Source organism: Malaclemys terrapin, chromosome 10 (assembly GCF_027887155.1).
Source record: "Malaclemys terrapin pileata isolate rMalTer1 chromosome 10, rMalTer1.hap1, whole genome shotgun sequence".
In the NCBI taxonomy this organism is placed as follows: domain Eukaryota; kingdom Metazoa; phylum Chordata; order Testudines; family Emydidae; genus Malaclemys; species Malaclemys terrapin.
Window position 1 is genome coordinate 42430242 of NC_071514.1, and position 22888 is coordinate 42453129.

General features: G+C 46.0%; 1 long non-coding RNA gene across 1 annotated transcript; it reads left to right on the forward strand.

Moving 5' to 3' along the window:
* Positions 1-828: 828 nt before the first annotated feature.
* LOC128844763 (uncharacterized) lies at positions 829-7961 on the forward strand. Its single transcript, XR_008446533.1, has 3 exons — positions 829-937; positions 4497-4571; positions 6965-7961. It is a non-coding gene; the product is annotated as an uncharacterized LOC128844763 (long non-coding RNA).
* The last annotated feature ends 14927 nt before the right edge of the window (positions 7962-22888 follow it).

Consider the following 22888-nt stretch of genomic DNA (forward strand, 5'->3'; position numbering starts at 1 on the left):
CTGGAATGCCCCGAAGTACCACAGGTAGGCCAAAGTTTCCTGAGAAATACTAGGTTATTTATTGCTTGTTTGTTTATTGGGTTAAGTAGCACCTACAGGCCCCAAACAGGTTCAGTGGCAGAGTTGGGAAGAGACCCCAGACCTACTGTGCCTTGCCTATTACACCATGCAGCCTATCATGCAACCTCTGCTTCAGATACTGTTTTGTACAGGATTATTTTTTATGTCCTTGTTGGGATATGTAAGGGTTAAGCAGAAAACTGGGAAACCGCTGGTGTGCTAGCATGGTATTAGGGAGTAGGCACAGGCATGCACTATTCCTTCACTTGATAAATACAGTGTCACCTTGCCACAAAGTTCCCTTCTGCTTATTAAGAATTGATAAGCTCGCAGCTGCATAAGGAATGTGGGGATCTAAATGAATACCTTTTGGGTAAAGCAGTGTTATCTCCCCCTCCCTTCTTTTCCCAGCTACACAAACGAGCTCGGGGTCATGGCCCCTTCCTCCCTTCCAGGCAAACTGCTCATGAAGGGCATTTGTGGCTGCAATTATTGTAAAGAAATGTATCTTCAAAGTAAAAATTATCTGTAGAATATGCTAATACTGTAAACAGTAATCAGGAGTGGAAATAATTATATTCAGTATATAGTTATTAATATTCATTATATGGGCATTCATATTACTCAATAAGGGTTTTGGAGGTGTTGTAGTAAATGTGGGTATTTACATATTAACTTAGATAAAAGAGTGTGAGGTGATTAACTCAGTGCGTACTCGACAACTGAGTCGAAGGGAACAAGTACCGCAATAAAGAAGCCCGTCTACTTAATCCGCCCCGGATCAGCCTGCTCATTTCTTCTCTAACAGCTGGCGTCACGAACAAGATCCCAGGGGAGAGTTGTGCCTGATCACCACGTCTCACCATGGATTCAATGAGTAAGTTGAACGGGCCCTTTTCTGCAACCCCAATTAAGGGGTTTATTAATAAACTGGTGGGGAAATAGGGGGATCCTTATGCAGCCCCCCTCTTTCCCCCTGGGGATCGTCAGGATTGGCCAGCCATCCAGGGGTGGGTGGAAGCTTATCCAGTGTCCAAGTGCTCCCAAGATAAGAAAAAGGCTGTTTTGCTGCAAGCTGGGTGTGCCGGTCTGTCAGGTTTATGGGAGGAGGTTACCAGTCTTAAAAGCAAAGTGGAAACTCTGCAGCAAATTGCCAAGGAACAGCACATGGTAAATCATCACAGCGTGCTGGCAGTCAGAATAGCTGAAAATGTATAGACGATTTTAATTGTCTTGAGTCAAAGAACCTGACCCTGAAGGATCAAGTAGATGCCTTAAAGCAAAATTCTTGTTCCCCAGCCCCCATTTCTCTCCCTCTCCCCCCCCCACTTTTGGTTTTCTGAAGTTTTAATGAATGGTACTTTGGATACGTGGTAAAAAGTTTGTTTGGACAAAGCAGGACAGAGTCTGCTGCATTCCACTGAATTTTTTAAAGTAAAAGGTCCATGGGTGACCATGAAAACAAATGTTTTACTGCCTTTTTAAATAGGGTTACCATATTTCAACAATCAAAAAAGAGGACGGGAGGAGCCCCGCCCTAGCCCCGCCCCTGTCCTATCCCCGCCCCCGTCCTGTCCTAGCCCCGCCCCTGCCCCTTCCACTCCCTCCCACTTCCTGCTCCCTCAGAACCCCCAACCCTCCCCCCCACTCCTTGTCCCCTGACTGCCCCCCAGGACTCCACCCCCTCCCTAAGCCTCCCTGCCTCTTGTCCCCTGACTGCCCCCTCCTGAGACCTTCCCCACATCCTAACTGGCCCCCTAGGACCCTACCCCCTACCTGTCCCCTGACTGCCCCAACCCTTATCCACACCCCCACCCCCTGACAGCTCCCCCCAGAACTCCTGATCCATCTAAACCCCTCTGCTCCCTGTCCCCTGACTGCCCCCTCCTGGGCCCCCTGCTCCTAACTGCCCTCCAGAACCCCACCCCCTACCTAAGCCTCCCTGTTCCTTATCCCCTAACTGCCCCTTCCTAAGACCCCCCCCAACTGCCCCCCAGGACCCTACCTCCTACCTGTACCCTGACTGCCCAAAACCTTATCCACCCCCCCCCAGAAAGCTGCCCCCGACCCCCCCGCTCCTTGTCCCCTAACTGCCCCCTCCTGGGACCCCTGCTCCTAACTGCCCTCCAGAACCCCACCCCCTACCTAAGCCTCCCTGTTCCTTATCCCCTAACTGCCCCTTCCTAAGACCCCCCCCCAACTGCCCCCCAGGACCCTACCTCCTACCTGTACCCTGACTGCCCAAAACCTTATCCACCCCCCCAGAAAGCCCCTCCGAACTCCTGACCCCCCCGCTCCTTGTCCCCTGACTGCCCCCTCCTGGGACCCCTGCTCCTAACTGCCCTCCAGAACCCTACCCCCTACCTAAGCCTCCCTGTTCCTTGTCCCCTAACTGCCCCCTCCTGAGACCCCCCCCACACCTGTACCCTGACTGCCCAAAACCTTACACCCCCAACCCCCAGACAGCCCCCCCCGAACTCCTGACCCATCCAACCCTGCTCCCTGTCTCTTGACTACCCCCCCCCCCAGAACCTCCCTGCCGCTTCTCTGACCCCCCCAGCCCCTTACTGTGCTGCAGAGCAGCGCGCTCGGCAGCAGGGGAGGGGAGCAGGCTCGGAGCTCCAGACGGCGAACGGCCGGCGATCTGTGAATGCAGGGAGGGAGGGGGAGGGAGAGAGAGGAGGGGAGTGGTGTCAAGTTTCAGGAGAGAGGAGGGGGAAGTGAAGGAAGGGCTCTGGCTCTGGCTGTCGGAGCCCCGGCTGCTCTGTAAGCCGCGCGCACGCTCTGTATGGGGGGGAGGAGGGGAAGTCCGGACATTGACAAATTCCCCCCGGACGCTATTTTTAACTCAAAAAAGCCAGACATGTCCGGGGGAATCCGGATGAATGGTAACCCTATTTTAAATAATCCCAAAGGTAAAGGAAGCACAGGGTGAGGCAGCTATGTGTTACAGGGTGGCTATGTCCTTACAGGCAAAATGTACCACCTTAAAAAATTGAATGCACAAGTGAATAATTTAAAGTGAGTAAAGAGTTACAAGTAGCTTTTATAGAAATTAATACTACAGAGTTTGGGAAAGTTTGAAGGAAAGTAAACAGTTGGAAGTTGTGAAAATGTTAAATGGTAACAGTTGTAAAAATGTTGAAGAGTAATAGTTGTGGTGTTATAAAAAGGGAATTTGTGGTTTAAGAATAAAACCCAATTATGTAAATGTAAATATATGTGCAACTCGGTACAGTCACATTGGGGGGAATCCTGGTAGTTAAACAAATTACACAGGGGGGTCAGGTGGCTACTACCATCACTGTGTTTTTGACCCCAGGAACCTTTATAGCTATTCTGAGGGAAAATGGGCCCTTTTCCCACAGAAATGGTCTGTAAAGGGCTGCTGCAGGCAGCAAGCAGCCAAATACTTTTAGCTATATTATTTGACTATTAAACAAGTTAATCAAAACCACTAAAGGAATGTAAGGGGTTTCTATTGAAACTTAACTTGACTGTCTCTAGTTGTACAAAATGGAAGTGTAATCGCGGTACAGTTATGTAAAATAAATAAATAAATAAAAGCAGTGCAAGGGATGTTGGACAAAAAAGAATTCTTGTGTCTAAATTTTTTGGGGGGTAATTATGTAATGTTTTAAGGACCTAAACCAGCACTCATGGTTTGTAAAATCTTGTTTGTAGGTTTAAGATAAATTGGTTTGTTTTTGGTTGTTTTAAATAAAAAAAAAAGACAATGCCACTAAAACCCCATTTGAATTTCTCATTCAAAGTTACAACACTGACAGACCCTTGTGCTAGACATGGCAGCTAGTGTGATGTGGCTTTGGTATTTAGCATTTTACCCTTTGGGTACTTCCATGTTTTTTATAAAGTTTAAAATCTTTTAAATAAGGATTACATAATATGTTCCTGGCTAGGTGTGACGCTCTGTACCTTGGCAGAACACCCTACACCCCCATGATCATCTTTATAAAATGATTGTGTGGTATCCAATGCAAAGTTTGTCATGTTGGGTGTCTTCAGAAGGCTCATGATGCACTGAGCATGGTTGATATAGTAATGTTATAGTAAGGTTATAGGTTATAATTTCATGTACATAGTTATGAGGCTGAAAATGTATCCTCAAGGCTTAAAGCCCAGGCAAAAACTCTCCAGGAACAGAGGGGCAGTTCGCACCTCGTCAGGGCGTGTATGCGACAAACCCAGCCCAGCCTGACAGGAACAATGGACACTGGCTTAGGCAGCAACAAAGAATCTGTTAGACCCTCGAGGGAGTTACCCCCCTTTCTTTGGTCAGTTTGGGACTGCGATGAGGTAATGCTCACCTGACTCTGAGAGAGTGGGGGGGGGGGGCAAAGCCAAGAGGAAAGAAAGGACATGATAAAAGGGAGAGACATTTTGCCATGCTCTCTCTCTTCCACCTACACCTACAGACACCACCACCACCAAGCGACTGAAACGCTGAACAATGGGGAGAGCCAGACTGAAAAGTAACCAGCCAGCCTGTGGTGAGAAGCATCTAAGTTTTTAAGGACATTGAAAGTGTTACGATCAGCTTAAAATACATTTTGTTTTTATTTCATTTGACCAAATCTGACTTGTTATGCTTTGATTTATAATCACTTAAAATCTATCTTTATAGTTAATAAATCTGTTTTTTTATTCTACCTGAAGCAGTGCATTTGTTTGCAGTGTGTTAGAGACTCCCCTTGGGAGAACAAGCCTGGTACATATCAATTTCTTTGTTAAACTGACGAACTTATATAAGCTTGCAGCTTCCAGCGGGCATAACTGGACACTGCAAGACGGAGGTTCCCAGGGTTGTGTCTGGGGCCGGAGATATTGGCTAGTGTCATTCGCTTGCAAGTAGCTGGAAGCAGCTTACATGCCAGAGGCTGTGTGTGAACAGTCCAGGAGTGGGAGTTCTCACAGCGGATCAGGCTAAGGCTGGCTCCCAGAGTCAAGGGTTGGAGTGACCTAGCAGATCACTGGTCCAGACAACACCAGAGGGGAACATTACACTGTGGCAGCCAGAACTGGAAGAATGAGGAAAGATTATTGATCTTTTTTTTTTTTTCTGGTAATAAATAGCAGCTAAGAACTGCAGGAGGGGAACAAAAAAGTTTAAAGATGGTGCTCCTCTGGAGCAACAGCAGAGGTGAAATGCACAACACTGAGCCTTAAGGTGGCTCTGAGTAATCTAACTGTCATAATGTTAAATTCTGGAACAAATACTAGTGAGTAATCTCGTAACAATGTATAATGCATATAATTTTTTAGAAAATTTTAAAGCATGCTAAAAAACGGTAATTGAAAGCAAAGTTGATGTTAAGAGTCTCATGGTAATATACTGCCACTCAGCTATTACCTGTGAATAAACTCAAAGCTTGGCACAGCAGAAAAACCGTTACAAACCTGGTCTGTTGTACAAGAGGGGAAACTGAGGTACAAAACCTCTTAAATTTCATAAATGAATAGTGGAATAATTCACCCTTTCCCTTTAAGGGTAAAAACCTAGCCTGCCTATTGTTGACCTGAATTTTATGGGTTAGTTGTTATGGCTCACCACTGATCGCATCCAACCAGAAGATTTATAGGTTCTTGTCCAATTCAGACTACAGGGTTCAAGAACTCAGAGAGTTCTATATCGGGAGAGGACTCTCGGGGTGCTTGACAAAAACACTTACACTGAGGACAATACCAAATTGATAAAAAATTTATTGAGATTAACAAAAGAATAATAAATGCTATGAAACTTATGACTGCAAAACAGTAAAAGAATTCCAACACTCCTGGTGGTAACATTTATATTACAAGTACCTTAACCTAAAATATTCACACCCTTCCTTGAGGACCCGGTAATAGGAGGCGAAGGACCAGTCTTACTCCTGGCATGCCCAATAACATGATGGTGCTGGCTTCCCCAACAGTTGGGAATGTTAAGTAGTTATACTATACTGCACAAGCTGAGCTGATAGTGTGATAGAAGATAGAATGATAGGTAGATAAAAAGACAGTCTATAGAATATAGGAGAACAAAGACTAAAGAAAGAGCTAAAGACTAAAAGAAGCGCTCAAAGAGCGAGCGTTTAAAGAGCTAAAAGAGCTCAAAGAGAGCTAAAAGCAAAAAGCTCCTATAATATCCTTACAAGGTATTTTATAGAATCCTGACGCTATGTACTTCAGGCCCAACCTACTATACCCAAATCTTATTTCCGTACCCTAAGAAATTTATGGGTACCCTTATCCTATAGGTTAGTGGATTATGACACTTATTCGCTCTATATTAATAAGGATTATCTCACTCCAAAAACTGCCAATCTAGGCTCTCTTGGCGACTTCCAGGTTGTGGTATACCTTGCGGTTACCAACCAGTTGTAGATGCCAGATAAACCTGCTCAGTGTTGTGTATAGTTCCTCCCTTTGGTTCCTCAAAATTCAGGGACCATTTCCATCTAAGCCAAAGGTTACCAGCTTTTATGCTAATTTACCGTACTCTTAACTGATTCTACTTTTAGCTATTAAACGGATCTTACCGGATACAGGCCGGTAGGTTTCTTGCATTTCAGCAAAACTTATTCTAAGTATATTAGGAAACACATATCATATGCCTCAACACATCCTAAATTCATAGGAATTAATACTGATAAAATATAAAAATAAAATGGATTAATTTACAAAAAGAAACATATTATTTGATACCGCTGGCTGGATTAGTAGGATATAATAGCTAGCCAAGTAATCCTATGGGCTACACTATAGAACAAAACAAGGAAAGTATGAAAGTAATTCTTCTATTTTTTTCTGCAATCAGCAAAAAAAATTGTAAAAGGAAGGGGTATTTTTAAGCAATAATCTGTCCCCCCGTAAGGGGCTTGGAAATGTTTATTTTGTTTTTCAGACACTTTATGGGCAAGCTGGTGCCAGTGAAAGAACAACCCAGAACACCATGGGTCTACTGTCGCAACAAAAAATTGTGTTGTGTGTTTTGTGCTGTTTGTCTTATTACCGTTATTTTGGTGAATATTATACAAGGTGGGTTAACCTGCCTGGAGAGCTCAGTCTACCCATCGTGGGGGAAAGCAAGTGATGTACCACATTCATTGAGAACACCATCTATTCCCAGTTCCTAAATGGAGGGTGTGACGTTATAGACATGAACTGTGACCATATAGATCATTGTTGCAACCTGGGTCCTATGGTTTCACCAAGTCTTGTACAGAGGAGGTCAAGTGGGGTGTCTATGGAAAGGTTGTAGTTTGCTGCTTATGATTATGCTGTCTGTATGTGTGTTTCATTTTTGTATTTGAAGTTATGAATATTAGCTATGGTATTGTATCTCAATGTATTTGATTCTAAGTAGTCTCAGTGAAGCATTTGGTCAGCTTCTTGAGAAAGGATTATTCTCAATAAGTGTCCAATCAAGAAACACTTAACTGACAATGGACTTTGGGAGATGCCAATCCACATCTGAGCTTTCCTGGGAATGTTCAAACTAACATGTAAACAACGGCGTCGGCCGCAAAAAGCTGAATCATTCATGGACATGTGACTTGCCCAGGTGGCTAAAAACTCCATCTTGTTGCTGTGACTTTGCACAGAACAAAGGAGTTTCTGCCCACAAGAGAGAGACTATAAAAGCCCCTGAAAACCCCTCCATTTTGTCTTCAGCTGGCTCAAGAGATGATCTTTCCACCCCAAAGAGATGCCTGAAAAAAACTGGAACAAAGGACAGTAACTATGGGGTTGTGAGTGATTGCTGGACCCAGTCTAAGAAGGAGTCCAGTCTGTGAAAGAAGCTTATTGGAACATCTCTGGGGGTGAGATTTCATCTGTAATCAGTTTTTTAATGTATTAGGCTTAGACTTGCGTGTTTTGTTTTATTTTGCTTGGTACCTTACTTTGTTCTGCATGTTATTACTTGGAAACACTTAAATCCTACTTTTTATACTGAATAAAATCACTTTTTGCTTATTAATTAACACAGAGTAAGTAATTAATACCTGGGGAAGCAAACAGCTGGGCATATCTCTCTATCAGTGTTATAGAGGGCGGACAATTTATGAGTTTACGGATTTACTTGGGGGTTGGATCCTATTGGGAGCTGGGTATCTGGGTGCTGGAGACAGGAGTACTTCTTAAGCTGTTTTCAGTTAAGTCTGCAGCTTTGTGGCACATGGCTCAGAGGTAGTCTCAGCACATCAGGTGACAGTCCCAAAGGGGTCTCTGTAACCGAACCCATCAAATCTGGGGGACCATTAGGTAACTAAGTAATTAATAAGCCAAAATGTAAAACTTCAACAAAAAATCAATGATCTACTGGCACAACAACTATCTGCAATTGCAATGGAATAAAAAAGGGCGCCAAAGGTGAACCTGTGGTTGACTCAATGAACAGGGAACCTTGTGACATGGGTGGGGGATGGCTTCAAAAAGCTAACTTGGGGGGAAAAGTGTGTATGAAAATAGCAAAATGCTCAACTAGGAGGCTAGCACCTGGGTAATAGTTGCAGTGGTACGTTGGAATGAGACAGCAACTAAGGTGGTCCCCATAAACCCTATGAAAATAATAAGAAAGGGAGGAGCTCACTGGGAACCACTGGAAAATAAATAGGGAAAATGAAATAGTATAAAATGTACAATAATTCAGTTACGTAATTATTTGTCCAAAAAAATATTGAAATATGCCCCTCCCCAATGGCCATAAAGGAGCAGACCCAATGGCCTGTGTCAGGGGTGGACGATTGGGTGTAATGTATATGGGGTATAAAGTGTTCTGCTGGAAGTGTGCACAATTCTGTAATATAATACTTGAGAGTACAAGTGCACCAGCATCTGGCACAATTACACACATCTACATGCTGCCATCGGGACTTTGGTGTGTAAATGGATCTATAAAACTCATTGCTGTGCACAATCAAACCGGTGCATTACCCAATTCCATACCAAGTGGTCAAGCTGGTTGGACAATACCCCGTTTCTCTGTAAATATTCAATGGACTCATAACATGAACAAGAGCACACGAACACTGTAGGGGCAGCTCTAGGTCAAGCAACGCTGAACACAGGTCTTGGGCCCTTCAAGAAATAAATGCCTTCCAACTAGCTATTGAACTGGCTGCTGATTGTACTTGGAATGATGTGGCCTCTGCCGTTCGGACAGGCCTAATGGACACTCATTCGCTTCTTGGTCGTATTACCCATATTGTAGGGGTCTTATTCATACTAATTGTATTATTAATTGTATTCATGAAGTGCTTAAAATTATGTGCTGCCTTAGCCACTCCCTGAAAGCCATACTTGTAAATTTAGTGGCTTACCCGCTTTTGTGACCCACCTTCTCTCTCTCCCATAGCATGACCGATGGACCACAGTATCAGGCTAACTGGAGCCAGGGCCTCCAGCCCGAGTGCCCCACCGTTCAGTGTGTGGGAAGGAGGGGCGCATGGGCCCTTCTTTGAAGAGAGTGGGGGAGGGTTGGGATATGTAAGGGTTAAGCAGAAAACTGGGAAAGCTGGTGTGCTGGCATGGTATTAGGGAGTAGGCACAGGCATGCACTATTCCTTCACTTGATAAATATAGTGTCACCCTGCCATAAAGTTCCCTTCTGCTTGTTAAGAATTGATAAGCTCACAGGTGCATAAGGAATGTGGGGATCTAAAAGAATACCTTTTGGGTAAAGCAGTGTTCTCTCTCCCTCCCTTCCTTTCCCAGCTACACAAACGAGCTCGGGGTCATGGCCCCTTCCTCCCTTCCCTGCAAATTGCTGATGAAGGGAATTTGTGGCTGCAATTATTGTAAAGAAATGTATCTTCAAAGTAAAAATTATCTGTAGAATATGCTAATACTGTAAACCAGTGGTTCTCAAACTGGGGTTGCCGCTTGTGTAGGGAAAGCCCCTGGCGGGCCAGGCCAGTTTGTTTACCTGCCCCATCCGCAGGTCCGGCCGATCGCAGCTCCCACTGGCTGCAGTTCGCTACTCCAGGCCAATGGGGGCTGCTGGAAGCGGCACGTGCTGAGGGACGTACTGGCCGCCACTTCCAGCAGCTCCCATTGGCCTGCAGTGGTGAATCGCGGCCAGTGGGAGCCGTGATCGGCCGGACCTGTGGACGGGGCAGGTAAACAAACTGGCCCGGCCTGCTAGGGGCTTTCCCTACACAAGCGGCAACCCCAGTTTGAGAACCACTGGTTTACTGTATTAAAATGTGGGTATTTTCATATTAACTTAGATAAAAGAGTGTGAGGTGATTAACTCAGTGCGTACTCAACAACTGGTTCAAGGGTAACAGGTACCACAATAAAGAAGCCCGTCTACTTAATCCGCCCCGGGTCAGCCTGCTCATTTCTTCTCTAACAGTCCTTTTGAAAAATTACGTAAGGGAATTTCTCTCTGAGATATTGTGACTCTGTTGCACTCATTCTGATCCGCTTGTCCTGTCGTGTTCAGGGGCACCTAGAAGAGAATGGAATTGAGAAACAAACAAGTTTATGAAGAAGAAATTCCATGGCTGTAGGGGAAGCACTAATGCAGTGGACTCATGGCTCTCCCCTGCTTTCATTCTCTGGGCTGCTTTATAATAGAAAGCTTCTCTAGAGTCATGTCTGTGCTCAGAGATGACCCATACCTGCTGATAGTGGGGGGACACAATTTAAAGGTTTGGCCGCCCCCTGGAACAGCTTGAGTCATGTCGTCCCATCCCCCCCCTTGCCCTCAGTCTCCCCTCCCTGCAGCTCCCAGCTGCTCCTGCCTATCCCTGGGGCAGAAAACTTGGGGAGCACATGACTCCATGAGCCCCCCCACACGTCACCTCTGTCTGTGCTATGGCACTGCAGCTATACAACTATAGTACCGTGGTATAAACACTTCCTTCAGCAAAAGACAGGGGTTTTCCGTTACTGTAGGAAATCCACCTCTCTGAGTGGCATAGAATTCTTCTGTCAACCTAGCCATGTCGACACTCGGGATTAGATCAGCTTAATTGAAGCACTGTAGGAAGTGAATTTAGATTGACTTAGCTGTTAAGTGTAGAACAGGCTTCAGGTACCTAACGTCTCCCAGCATCTTGTAGCTCAGAATACGGTCCCGAGTCTCCACTGTATTTTCCTTGAGTGTAAAGTGGATGTAAACTGTTGACAAGTCAGACTGCTAGTTTTTATGTCCACTTTGCACTTGTCTGAATGACTATGCAAGAGGCATAGGATAGCTCCCTAATACACCAACCTCTTCATGGGCCACCTTGAAGAAGAATTTCTGGACAAAGGCACCACAAATCCAATGAAATACCTGACATTTATTGATGATATTTTCATCCTCTGGACAGACGACTTAAACTCCCTCGTAGATTTCCACCACGATTTCAACAATTATTACCCATTCATTAAACTCTCTCTGGAACACTCCCACACCAGCATCAACTTCCTGGATAACACGATCATCTTTAACAATGGAATCCAAACAGACAACCATATACAAGAAACCCCCGGATCACCACACCAACCTTCATAGATCCAGTAACCATTCCAAACACACCAAGAAGTCTGTTATCTACAGTCAGCCATTCAGATACCACAGACTACACGCCAAGGAGAAAGTCTGGGACATAAACCTTAAACTCAAAACCACCTTCACCAAACAAGGACACTCCACCAGAGAAGTAGATCGCAACATGGGACTGGCCACTCAAATGCGTCGAGAGAACCTGCTTCAATACAGAAATAAAACCCCTCTGACTGCACACCCCTAGTTGTCACCTATCACCCAGTAGTGGAACCCATACAGGATATCATCAAACAACAACAACCCATCCTCAATGGGAACCCCATCCTGAAATAAATTTTTCCTGAACCCCCTCTTCTTCAAACACCCCACTCCCAACCTCTCCAAGCTCATCAGCAGAATCACGTTCCCCACAGACCAGGACATATCAACTCAAAGCAGCATCAAAACCTGCCAGAACAACAGATGCAAAATGTGCAAATATATCTCCACTGCTACAGTGTTCAACCCGCCCACAATGCAACTTCCCAGACCTATGGGTCATACACATACCTATCACAACATATAGTGTACCACATCCAATGCATTAAAAGCCCCAATAACAACTATGTGGGTGAAACCGGACAATCACTAAGATCTCGAATGAACTCTCAGAGGAAAATGATAAAAGACAAAAACACCCTATCACCTGTTGGTGACCACTTTTCACACAACAATAACTCCATATCTGTCCTATCAGGCCTCATCCTCAAAGGAAACCTTTTATAAGAGGAGCCTGGGAGCTTAAATTCATAGAATCATAGAACTGGAAGGGACCTTTGAGAGGTCCAGTCCCCTCCACTCAAGGCAGGATTAAGTATTATCTAAAGTCTAAACCATCCCTGACAGGTGTTTCTTCAACCTGCTCTTAAAAATCCCCAATGATGGAGATTCCACAACCTCCCTAGGCAATTTATTCCAGTGCTTAACCACTCTGACAATTAGGAAATTTTTCCTAATGTCCAACCTAAACCACCCTTGCTGCAATTTAAGCCCATTGCTTCTTGTCCTATCTCAGAGGTTAAGAAGAACAATTTTTCTCCCTCCTCCTTGTAACAACCTTTTATGAACTTGAAAACTGTTATCATGTCCCCTCTCAGTCTTCACTTCTCCAAACTAAACAAACCCAATTTTTTCAATCTTCCCTCATAGGTCTTGTTTTCTAGACCTTTAATCATTTTCGTTACTCTTCTCTGGACTTTCTCCAATTTGTCCACATCTTTCCTGAAATGTGGCACCCAGAACTGGACACAATACTCCAATTGAGGCCTAATCAGCGTGGAGTAGAGCAGACGAATTACTTCGCGTCTCTTGCTTATGTGTCTTGCTAATACATTCCAGAATGATGTTTACTTTTTTTGCAACAGCGTTAGACTGTTGACTCATATTTAGCTTGTGATCCACTATGACCCCCAGATCCCTTTCCACAGTACTCCTTCCTATGCAAAATTTCCCATTTTGTATGTGTGCAACTGATTGTTCCTTCCTAAATGGAGTACTTTGCATTTGTCCTTTTTGAATTTCATCCTATTTACTTCAGACCATTTCTCCAGTTTGTCCAGATCATTTTGAATTTTAATCCTATCCTCAAAAGCACTTGCAACCCCTCCCAGCTTGGTATCCACAAACTTTATAAGTGTACTCTCTGTGCCATTATCTAAATCATTGATGAAGATATTGAACAGAACCGGACCCAGAACTGATCCCTGCGGGGCCCCACTCATTATGCCCTTCCAGCATGACTGTGAACCACTGATAACTACTCTCTAGGAATGATTTTCCAACGAGTTATACACCCACCTTATAGTAGCTCTGTGACGTTGCACTCCATATGTTTTACAGAAATACGCTACTGAGTGTAAATATAATGTAACTGGAATATGCTTTATGCAAAAGGTCTCTTGTAAAGTATCATTACAAAGTTTATAATCTACTGAGTGTGGTCATCCTATTTGTATGATTGTATCATTCTTGTATCTGAAGCTAGAAATATGAAGCATTACTCAGAAGTCCTGTTGTAACTATGCAAAGTGTGGGCCATTAATGGTGGCTGGAATCTTGATGGCTCCCATTAACTAGGACAATTGGTGGTGAATGGCTCTGTTTACTTTTAAGCCTTTCTGTGTACCTGGGTGCCAGCCAGTGGGTAATGAAGTCTCACAGGACATGTGAACATGTCACATGATACTGGAATCCATCTTAAATCTGGTGCTTTTCCATTTAGAAGGAAGGGTGGGAACCCAGAGAGAGACAAAGGATTCCCGCCTTGTGCCAAAGATATAAAAGGGGGTGGAACAGAACAAAGGGGGCTGCCAGTCATGAGAAATCCCCGAGTTACCACCTGAGCTGGACTAACAAGGACTGTACCAGGGGAAAGGATTGGGCCCAGACTAGGAAGGAGTCTAGTCTGTGAAAGAAGCTTATTGGACCATCTCTAAGGGTGAGATTTACCTATATTCAGTTTCTTAATGTACTAGGCTTAGACTTGCGTGTTTTGTTTTATTTTGCTTGGTAATTTACTTTGTTCTGTCTGTTATTACTTGAAACCACTCAAATCCTACTTTTTATATTGAATAAAATCACTTTTGTTTATTAATTAACCCAGAGTAAGTGATTCATACCTGGGGGAGCAAACAGCTGTGCATATCTCTCTATCAGTGTTGTAGAGGGCGGACAATTTATGAGTTTACCTTGTATAAGCTTTATACAGAGTAAAACGGATTTATTTGGGGTTTGGATGCCATTGGGAGTTGAGTGTCTGGATGCTGGAGATAGGTGACTTGCTGAGCAGTTTTTGGTTAAAGTCTACAGGTTTGGGGGCGTGGACCAGACCTGGGGTCTGTGTTGGAGCAGACTGGTATGTCTGGCTCAACAAGGCAGGGTTCTGGAGTTTCAAGTTGGCAGTGGAAAACAGGCTCAGAGGTAATTCCAGCATGTCAGGTGACAGTCCCAAGGGGGTCTCGGGGACCAGGAATCCATCATAGTGGCGTAGTCAAGCAGGATCTGTGCACAGATGATTGCTTTGAGACACTGGTAGTGATTTTAAGTGAGTTTTGAGTTTTGGTTGGAGAACAGACAAAGTGGTTACTGAGTTGTTATTTTCTGTTTGTTTATTTCGGGTCAGGGAAATAAGCACAAGAAAGCAGGAAAATGACTACCAGTGAGGCAGCTACAAAACTAGAGCTGGCCAGACTGGAAGGAGAAGAGAAGGCAAAGGACCGTGCATTTCAAATGAGGCTCAAAGAAGCAGAGACAGCCAGGGAGGATGCTGCACACAGAAGGGCTATGGAGGCAGAAGCAGTCAGGGAGGAAGCTGCTCACAAAAGAGCCATGGAAGCCCAGAGGTTAGCCCAACAAGCTACTCAAGAAGAGAGGCAGCAAGCCCTGGAATTAAAAGACAGAGAAATACAGGCCCAAATTGAGACCCAGAAGCATGAACTGTCTGTAATGGCATGGAAGAGACAAAACCCATCAGCAGCTGGCTCTACTTCCCCAAAAATCCACAAATGGGAACGATTATGCCCGCAGTATGATGAATCCAGTGATATTGCCAAATATGTCATTACTTTTGAGAGACTGTGCACTCTCCATGCGATTCCTGAAGATCAAAAGATGACCACTTGGTCACAAAATTGACTGGGAGAGCTCTGGACATATTCAATAAGATGCCTCTTGATGATGCTTCAAACTATGGTAAATTTAAGGAACTGGTTTTGAAACAGTTCCAGATTACACCTGAAATCTACAGGGTTAAATTCAGGAGTCTTAAGAGGGAATCTGGATTAAGTAAAGTGGCCAATGTAAATGAAATGAGAGATTTGCTAGACAAGTGGGTGAGAGGAAAAGGCATTACAAGCTTGGAAGAAATGTGTGATTTGGTTACTCAGGAACAGTTCCTGAATATGCGCAGTGATGATGTAAAACAGTACTTGTGGGACAAACAGGTGGGTGCAGTGGGTGAATTAGCTGAGTTTGCAGACTCTTACGAGCAATCACAAGCTGCAATTAAACATGAACGACTGGCAAAGGGGTACAGGGTTGGTGGAAAGCAGAATTACTGTTTAACCCCTGGGAAAAAGGAGGCTGGGCGTTCACCTCCCCATTCCCCTATTACTCGTCCCAAGTCTCCTGTACAAGCAGAGGAGCCCAAAAGGTGCTATCGTGGTAAGTCCACTGAGCACCTGAGGAATAAATGTCCTTGGCTGAGTGGGCACAGGCATCAGATAGCACATGAAGCTGCTGCTTCTCAGAGCACAGGGGTATCCCAGGTTACTGCCTCTTTCCACACAGGATTTGTAAAGGTTGCGTCTACACAACCAAGCAGTGAGTATATGCATGTTGTTAGCTTAATGGCAAAGTGCTCCAAGGTTTAAGGGACACTGGTGCAGAGATTTCTATGGTCAGGAGAGACCTGATCCAGGAGAAGGATTTGTTACCAGGAAAAATGGCAGAATTAGAATTGGTGGGAGGTTACAAAGTCCTTGCACCTTTAGTTAAGATACACATGGAAACTGGTGATTTGCAGGCTGAACTGACTGTTGCAGCGGTGGCACTCAATTTTGCACCATTTCTACTGGGGAATGATTTTCCTGATGTGGCAGAATCTGTCCCAGGGTTTATTAGCAGCAAGAAGGAATCTTGTGCTGAAAGCCCCAGAGGGGAAGGTAAAGTCACAAGTGCTGCTGGGGAAATAAGAGAGTGTCTCTTTAATTCCTCGGTAGCAGCAGGGATGGTCGTAACCAGTTCCTGTAGTCCCTGGGCTCAAGGCAAGTCCCTGCGGGAAGGGCTGGATAAAGCCAGCTCCTGTCCTGTGATCATCTCCCAGGGGGAGGGGGATGTTCCACCTTGTAACAGGGAGGCCTTCCCAGCTGCTGACTGCCAGGAAGTTGCAGGTCAGCAGGGGACAGGTCCTGCCCTGGGGTGCACAGAGACACGTATCCCAGAGATGGAAGTTGGGGTCTGGTGACTGCTGCGGTGGGAACAGACCCCAAGGACTCTGTAGCTGGAAGCAAGCCCAGCCTGAGTGGAAGGGGGGGATTTTGCTGGCCAGGGAAGGGTCTGTCATAGCTGGTTGCTGTGAGACCACAGCTAGACCAGGGTCACCTTCCCATTTGGGGGACACAGGAGCGTCTGCCTCAGAAGGGAGCCCAGCGAGGGAAGTCCAGACAGAAGTTGAGGGGGGACAGGAAGGTCTCCCCACCTTTTGTAGAAAGGCATTCTCCCAGGAGGAGGGTGAAGGATCTGCATCTAAAACGCCAGATCCCTCACCTGTGAATCAGGTTTTAAAGGAAGACTGTGGGTCAAATCTCCTGAAGGGGAGAGTCCTCCCAGCTGACCTTTTGGGAACAATAAATGGGGTGAGCGAGGGGATCTTACCAATCAACGCACTCCATTAAAAGATGTGGTTCCTGCTACACTAGTAAGAGATAAAACTGTCTCTTCAAGGCAGAAGGAAGAAAAACTTTGCATTTGGGAAGCTTCACAAGTAGGTGGGGCCCAACACAAAATGATTCCAGAGGGAGGGGCTGAAGGTAGGCACAGTTGCAGTGCACTCTTTCCTTACCAAAACCTCAAACACATGCCTGAATTGAGAGCCTTCTCTAGAGAGGAAGGAGAATCTGTCTGCCCAATTACCATGGTACACAAAGGGATTGGGAAATGTAGTGGACACTGGGCAAGCCAGGCTATGTGAACAAAGTCTGTCCATCATAAGTTGGCTGTTAATCTTGTGTCTTTTGCTACTTCATCTCTGGGTCAAGACAAAGGAGTTAATACTAATGGTAAACCCTTTGAAGATGTGTGACATACCTGATTTGTGGAAAAAGCGTTTGTATATGTTAGGGATGGTGACAAGACAGTCTCACAAGCATGTTGCTTTTCAGCTTATACCCGTAAACAGGCTGGAAGCTTGGCACAGCAGCAAAAGCATAACAGGCTCACACTGCTGTGTGGAAGGGGAAACTGAGGCACACCACCTCATGGCATTGGTAGCTAAATGCCAAGACACCTACACTTTAACAGATATTGTTATCTGCACACTATTAGCAATACTACACCCCAACATGTTTCCAGGCACCTGGGGACCAGGAACCCCGAACCTTGCTAGGACACCTGTGAATGACATCATAGGCTTTAAAGATACTGCAAGGGGGGTGGCCAGAGACAAACAGGGATTTTACATGTTCTGCCTCCGTCATGGACAGTGTCCGAGACTCTGACAGTAAGTTCAGGAGGAGGGTGTGACGTTTCACTCCATATGTTTTATGGAAATATGCTAATGAGTGTAAATATAATGTAACTGTGCTTTATGCAAAAGGTCTCTTGTAAGGTATCATTACAAAGCTTATAATCTACTGAGTGTGTTCGTCCTATTTCTATGCATATATCATTCTTGTATCTGAAGCTAGAAATATGAAGAATTACTCTGAAGTCCTGTTGTAACTATGCAAAGTGTGGGCCATTAATGGTGGCTTGGAATCTTGATGGCTCCCATTAACTAGGACAATTGGTGGTGAATGGCTCTGTTTACTTTTAAGCCTTTCTGTGTACCAGGGTGCCAGCCAGTGGGTAATGAAGTCTCACAGGACATGTGAACATGTCACATGATACTGGAATCCATCTTAAACCTGGTGCTTTTCCATTTGGAAGGAAGGATGGGAACTCAGAGAGAGACAAAGGATTTCCGCCTTGTGCCAAAGATATAAAAGGGGGTGGAACAGAACAAAGGGGGCTGCCAATCATGAGAAATCCCCAAGTTACCACCTGAGCTGGAACTAACAAGGACTGTACCAGGGGAAGGATTGGGCCCAGACTAGGAAGGAGTCTAAACTGTGAAAGAAGCTTATTGGACCATCTCTAAGGGTGAGATTTACCTGTACTCAGTTTCTTAATGTACTAGGCTTAGACTTGCGTGTTTTGTCTTCAAATCACCAGGGCCTGATTAAATACATCCTAGAATACTTAAGGAGCTGACTGAGGAGATATCTGAGCCATTAGCAATTATCTTTGAAAATCATGGAAGACAGGAGACAAGACTGGAAAAGGGCAAATATAGTGCCCATCCATAAAAAGGGAAATAAGGACAACCCGGGGAATTACAGACCAGTTAGCTTAACTTCTGTACCTGGAAAGAGAATTGAGCAAATAATTAAGCAATTAATTTGCAAACACCTAGAGGATAATAAGGTGATAAATAACAGTCAGCATGGATTCGTCAAGAACAAATAATGTCAAACCAACCTGATAGCTTTCTTTGACAGGGTAACCAGCCTTGTGGATAGCAGGGAAGTGGTAGATGTGGTATATCTTGACTTTAGTAAGGCTTTTGATATTGTCTCACAAGACCTTCTCATAAACAAACTAGGGAACTACAACCTAGATGGAGCTTGTGATGGGTTCAGTCACAGAGACCCCCTTGGGACTGTCACCTGACGTGCTGGAATTACCTCTTTGCCCATTTTCCACTGCTAGCTTGAGATTCCAGAACCCTGCCTTGTTGAACCAGACACGCTAGTCTGCTGCAACCCAGACCCAGGTCTGGTCCATGCCCCCAAATCTGCAGACTTTAACCAAAAACTGCTCAGCAAGTCACTTATCTCCAGCACTCAGACACCAGTTCCCAAGGGGATCCAAACCCCAAATAAATCCGTTTTGATTTTATAATCTTCACCAACTCACTAATGAAATATTTTTAAAGCAAATTTTAATTTAAGGTCCTGTAGACTAACATGGTCTGAGTAAATAATGTTTTCACCCTTCAGCTCATAGAGAGCCGAGAAGTAATGCACAACTATTTTTGTCAGTAAATTCAGAAACAGACAATATATACCTGGGCGTTGGCAAATGCCTGTTAAATGGCTTCATTACCACTTGAGTGGCTCTTTAACAATTTCAATGTTGTGCTAATAGGTCTGGCAGGCTGGAAGGGTTTTTCACTTTTAAGTTACTAGATCCCCTCCAGAGTAAGAGTCACCAGGCTGCAGCAGCCTGCTGTGGGAGCCTGCAGGAAGGGTCAGAATGGGGATAGGGAAGCCGGGACGTGGACACTAAAACCCAGTGTGTCCCAAATTTTCAGGTGCCTAAGGACGGCCCTGACTGGATTCACGGCTTATTACAACAACCTATAACCCACTAACAACCCCCCATCTGTCCCCCCCCTTTACTTTCCTCCCTTTGACTGGAGGGTTGTTAATGGGTCACTTCACCTTGAATGTCCCTTGAAATATGTATGAACTACTTATCCTAAACAATCTGTTCCACCCTGTATTTAGCTGTGACACTCTAAATACGTTTCCCAGACATGAGGATGAGCTCTGTGTAGCCCAAAAGCTAGTCTCTCTCACCAACCGAAGTTGGTCCAATAAAAGATATAACCTGTATGCAAGGGGCAGGCAGTGGCGAACCAAGCCTGATGCTTCATTCTGCACAGGGGCGGCTCTAGGCACCAGCAAAGCAAGCACATGCTTGGGGCAGGCCATTTGCAGGGACGGCAGGAATCCAACATGGGAGCTGAGAACCAACAGGGGGCCCTGGGAGCTGTAGTTCCTTGGTTAGCTCCCTGCCTATAAAGCCAGCCCTGGAGCAGGGAAAGAACTACATTTCCCAGCATTCCCTTGGCCACTACCAACAGGAAAGAGGGGGAGGGAGTGAGGAACCTGAGACCTCATGCTGCAGCCTGCTGTGAATGGAGAGCTGCACTGGGAAGGGTAGGGATACCATATTTTAACATTCAAAAAATAGGACACTCCATGGGGAGGAAGGGTAGCCCCACCCTGCCACCATCCACTCCCTCCGACTGCCCCCCATAGAAACCCCAACCCGTCCAACCTCCCTGCTCACCCCTCCTGGGACCCCTGCCCCAACTGCCCCCCAGGACCCCACCCCCATCTAAGCCGCACTGGTCCTTGTCCCCTGATTGCCCCCTCCAAGGACCCCACCTCCTATCTAAGCCTCCCTTCTCCTTGTCCCCAACTGTCCCCTCCTGAGACCCCCCCACAACTTCCCCCCTAGGACCTCACCCCCTACCTGTCCCCTGACAAACCCCTGGGACTCCCATGCCTATCCAACTGCTGCCTGTCCCATGACTGTCCCCCCGAACTCCTGACCCATCTAACCCCCCTTCTACCTGCCCCTGACTGCCCCCCCTGAACCTCTGCCCCATCCAACCCCCCCTGCTCTCTGTCCCTTGACTGCCCCCCCGAACCCCCTACCCCTTCTCCAACCCCCCAGCCCCCTTACCGTGCCACTCAGACCAGCGTGTCTGGCTTCTCGCAGTGCCAGACACGCTGCTGCATACATGCTGCCGTGCTCCCCTGCGGAGCCACAGCCGCGCACCTGCCTTCCAGATTTGAACACCTCAAAATTAAGGAGCGCTCAAGCTCAGTTTGGGTGGCTGTTACTTCATTTCTCCCAAATCAAATATACTGATCCAGTGTAACTTGCTGTAGAAAAAGTAGGATAAAATTGAGCAAGAAATGCTTTCCAGTGGTTATTAGGACTGGAATTGTTATTTTCAACTGCCATTGCCTTTTTTTTGTTTGTTTGTTTAAAAGGAAGCCAGTGATATTGCATTGGCAAATTCCCCATAGAAAGAAAGAGTGGAAGAAAAGAATAATAAAGGCACCTCAACTTTTCCTCATTTATGTAGGACAGTCTTATAATATGCATCCAGATATCCTCCAATCACACAAGCTGAAAATTGTTCCACTTTACTGCAGTTCTGTAACCATATGGGAACGAATCCTGTCTGTGTTCTGTGCACACCTAAAATTCCTGCTGAATGACCTGCCCTGGGAGCGAGTTACCAGTGACCCAGGGCTGCGGCAGAAGGAGGGTGCAGGTGTGGGGGGGGAGAGCCCAGGGCTGGGGCGGCAGGAGGTGTGTGTGTGGGGCAATGGTGGGGGGGTAGGGGGGAGCCCAGAGCTGGGGCGGCAGGGTATGTGTGTGTGTGGGGGGGAGAGCCCAGGGCTGGGGCGGCAGGGGGGTGTGGGTGGTAGGGGAGAGCCCAGGGCTGGGGTAGCAGGGGGGTGCGGCAAGGAGCCCAGGGCCGGGATGGGGGCCAGCCAAAATTTTTTTTGCTTGGGGCGGCAAAAAACCTAGAGCCAGCCCTATCCTTTAGCACCCTCGGATGCAGCGCATGTGGCCCCATGGACTTGTGCTCGTCCAGCTTTTCTAAATAGTCCCGAACCACTTCTTTCTCCACAGAGGGCTGGTCACCTCCTCCCCATGCTGTGCTGCACAGTGCAGTAGTCTGGGAGCTGACCTTCTTCATGAAGACAGAGGCAAAAAAAGCACTGAGTACATTAGCTTTTTCCACATCCTCTGTCACTAGGTTGCCTCCCTCATTCAGTAAGGGGCCCACACTTTCCTTGACTTTCTTCTTGTTGCTAACATACCTGAAGAAACCCTTCTTGTTACTCTTAACATCTCTTGCTAGCTGCAACTCCAAGTGTTCTGATTTCACTCCTGCATGCCTGAGGCCTGGTCTACACTAGGAGGTTATGTTGAATTTAGCAGTGTTAAATCAAATTAACCCTGCACCCGTCCACACAACAAAGCTATTTAGTTCGACATAGAGGTCTCTTTAATTCGATTTCTGTACTCCTCCCCGACGAGGGGAATAGCGCTAAATTCGACATGGCCATGTCGAATTAGGGTAGGTGTGGATGGAATTCGATGGTAATAGCTCCGGGAGCTATCCCACACTGCACCACTCTGTTGACGCTCTGGACAGCAGTCCGAACTCGGATGCTCTGACCAGCCACACAGAAAAAGCCCCGAGAAAATTTGAATTCCTTTTCCTGTCTGGCCAGTTTGAATCTTATTTCCTGTTTGGACATTGTGGCGAGCTCAGCAGCACTGGCAACGATGCAGAGTTCTCCAGCAGAGGTGACCATGCAATCGCTGAATAGAAAGAGGGCCCCAGCATGGACTGATCGGGAAGTCTTGGATCTGATCGCTGTGTGGGGCGATGAGTCCGTGCTTTCGGAGCAGCGATCGAAAAAATGGAATGCGAAGATCTACGAGAAGATCTCCAAAGCCATGATGGAGAGGGGATACAGCCGGGATTCAACGCAGTGCCGCGTGAAAATCAAGGAGCTGAGACAAGGGTACCAGAAGACCAAAGAGTCAAATGGACGCTCCGGATCCCAGCTCCAGACATGCCGTTTCTACGAGGCGCTGCATTCCATTCTTAGGTGCGGCTGCCACCACTACCCCACCACTGACCGTGGACTCTGAGGATGGGATATTGTCGACGGCCGCTTCCTTGGAGATGTTAGCGGACGGGGA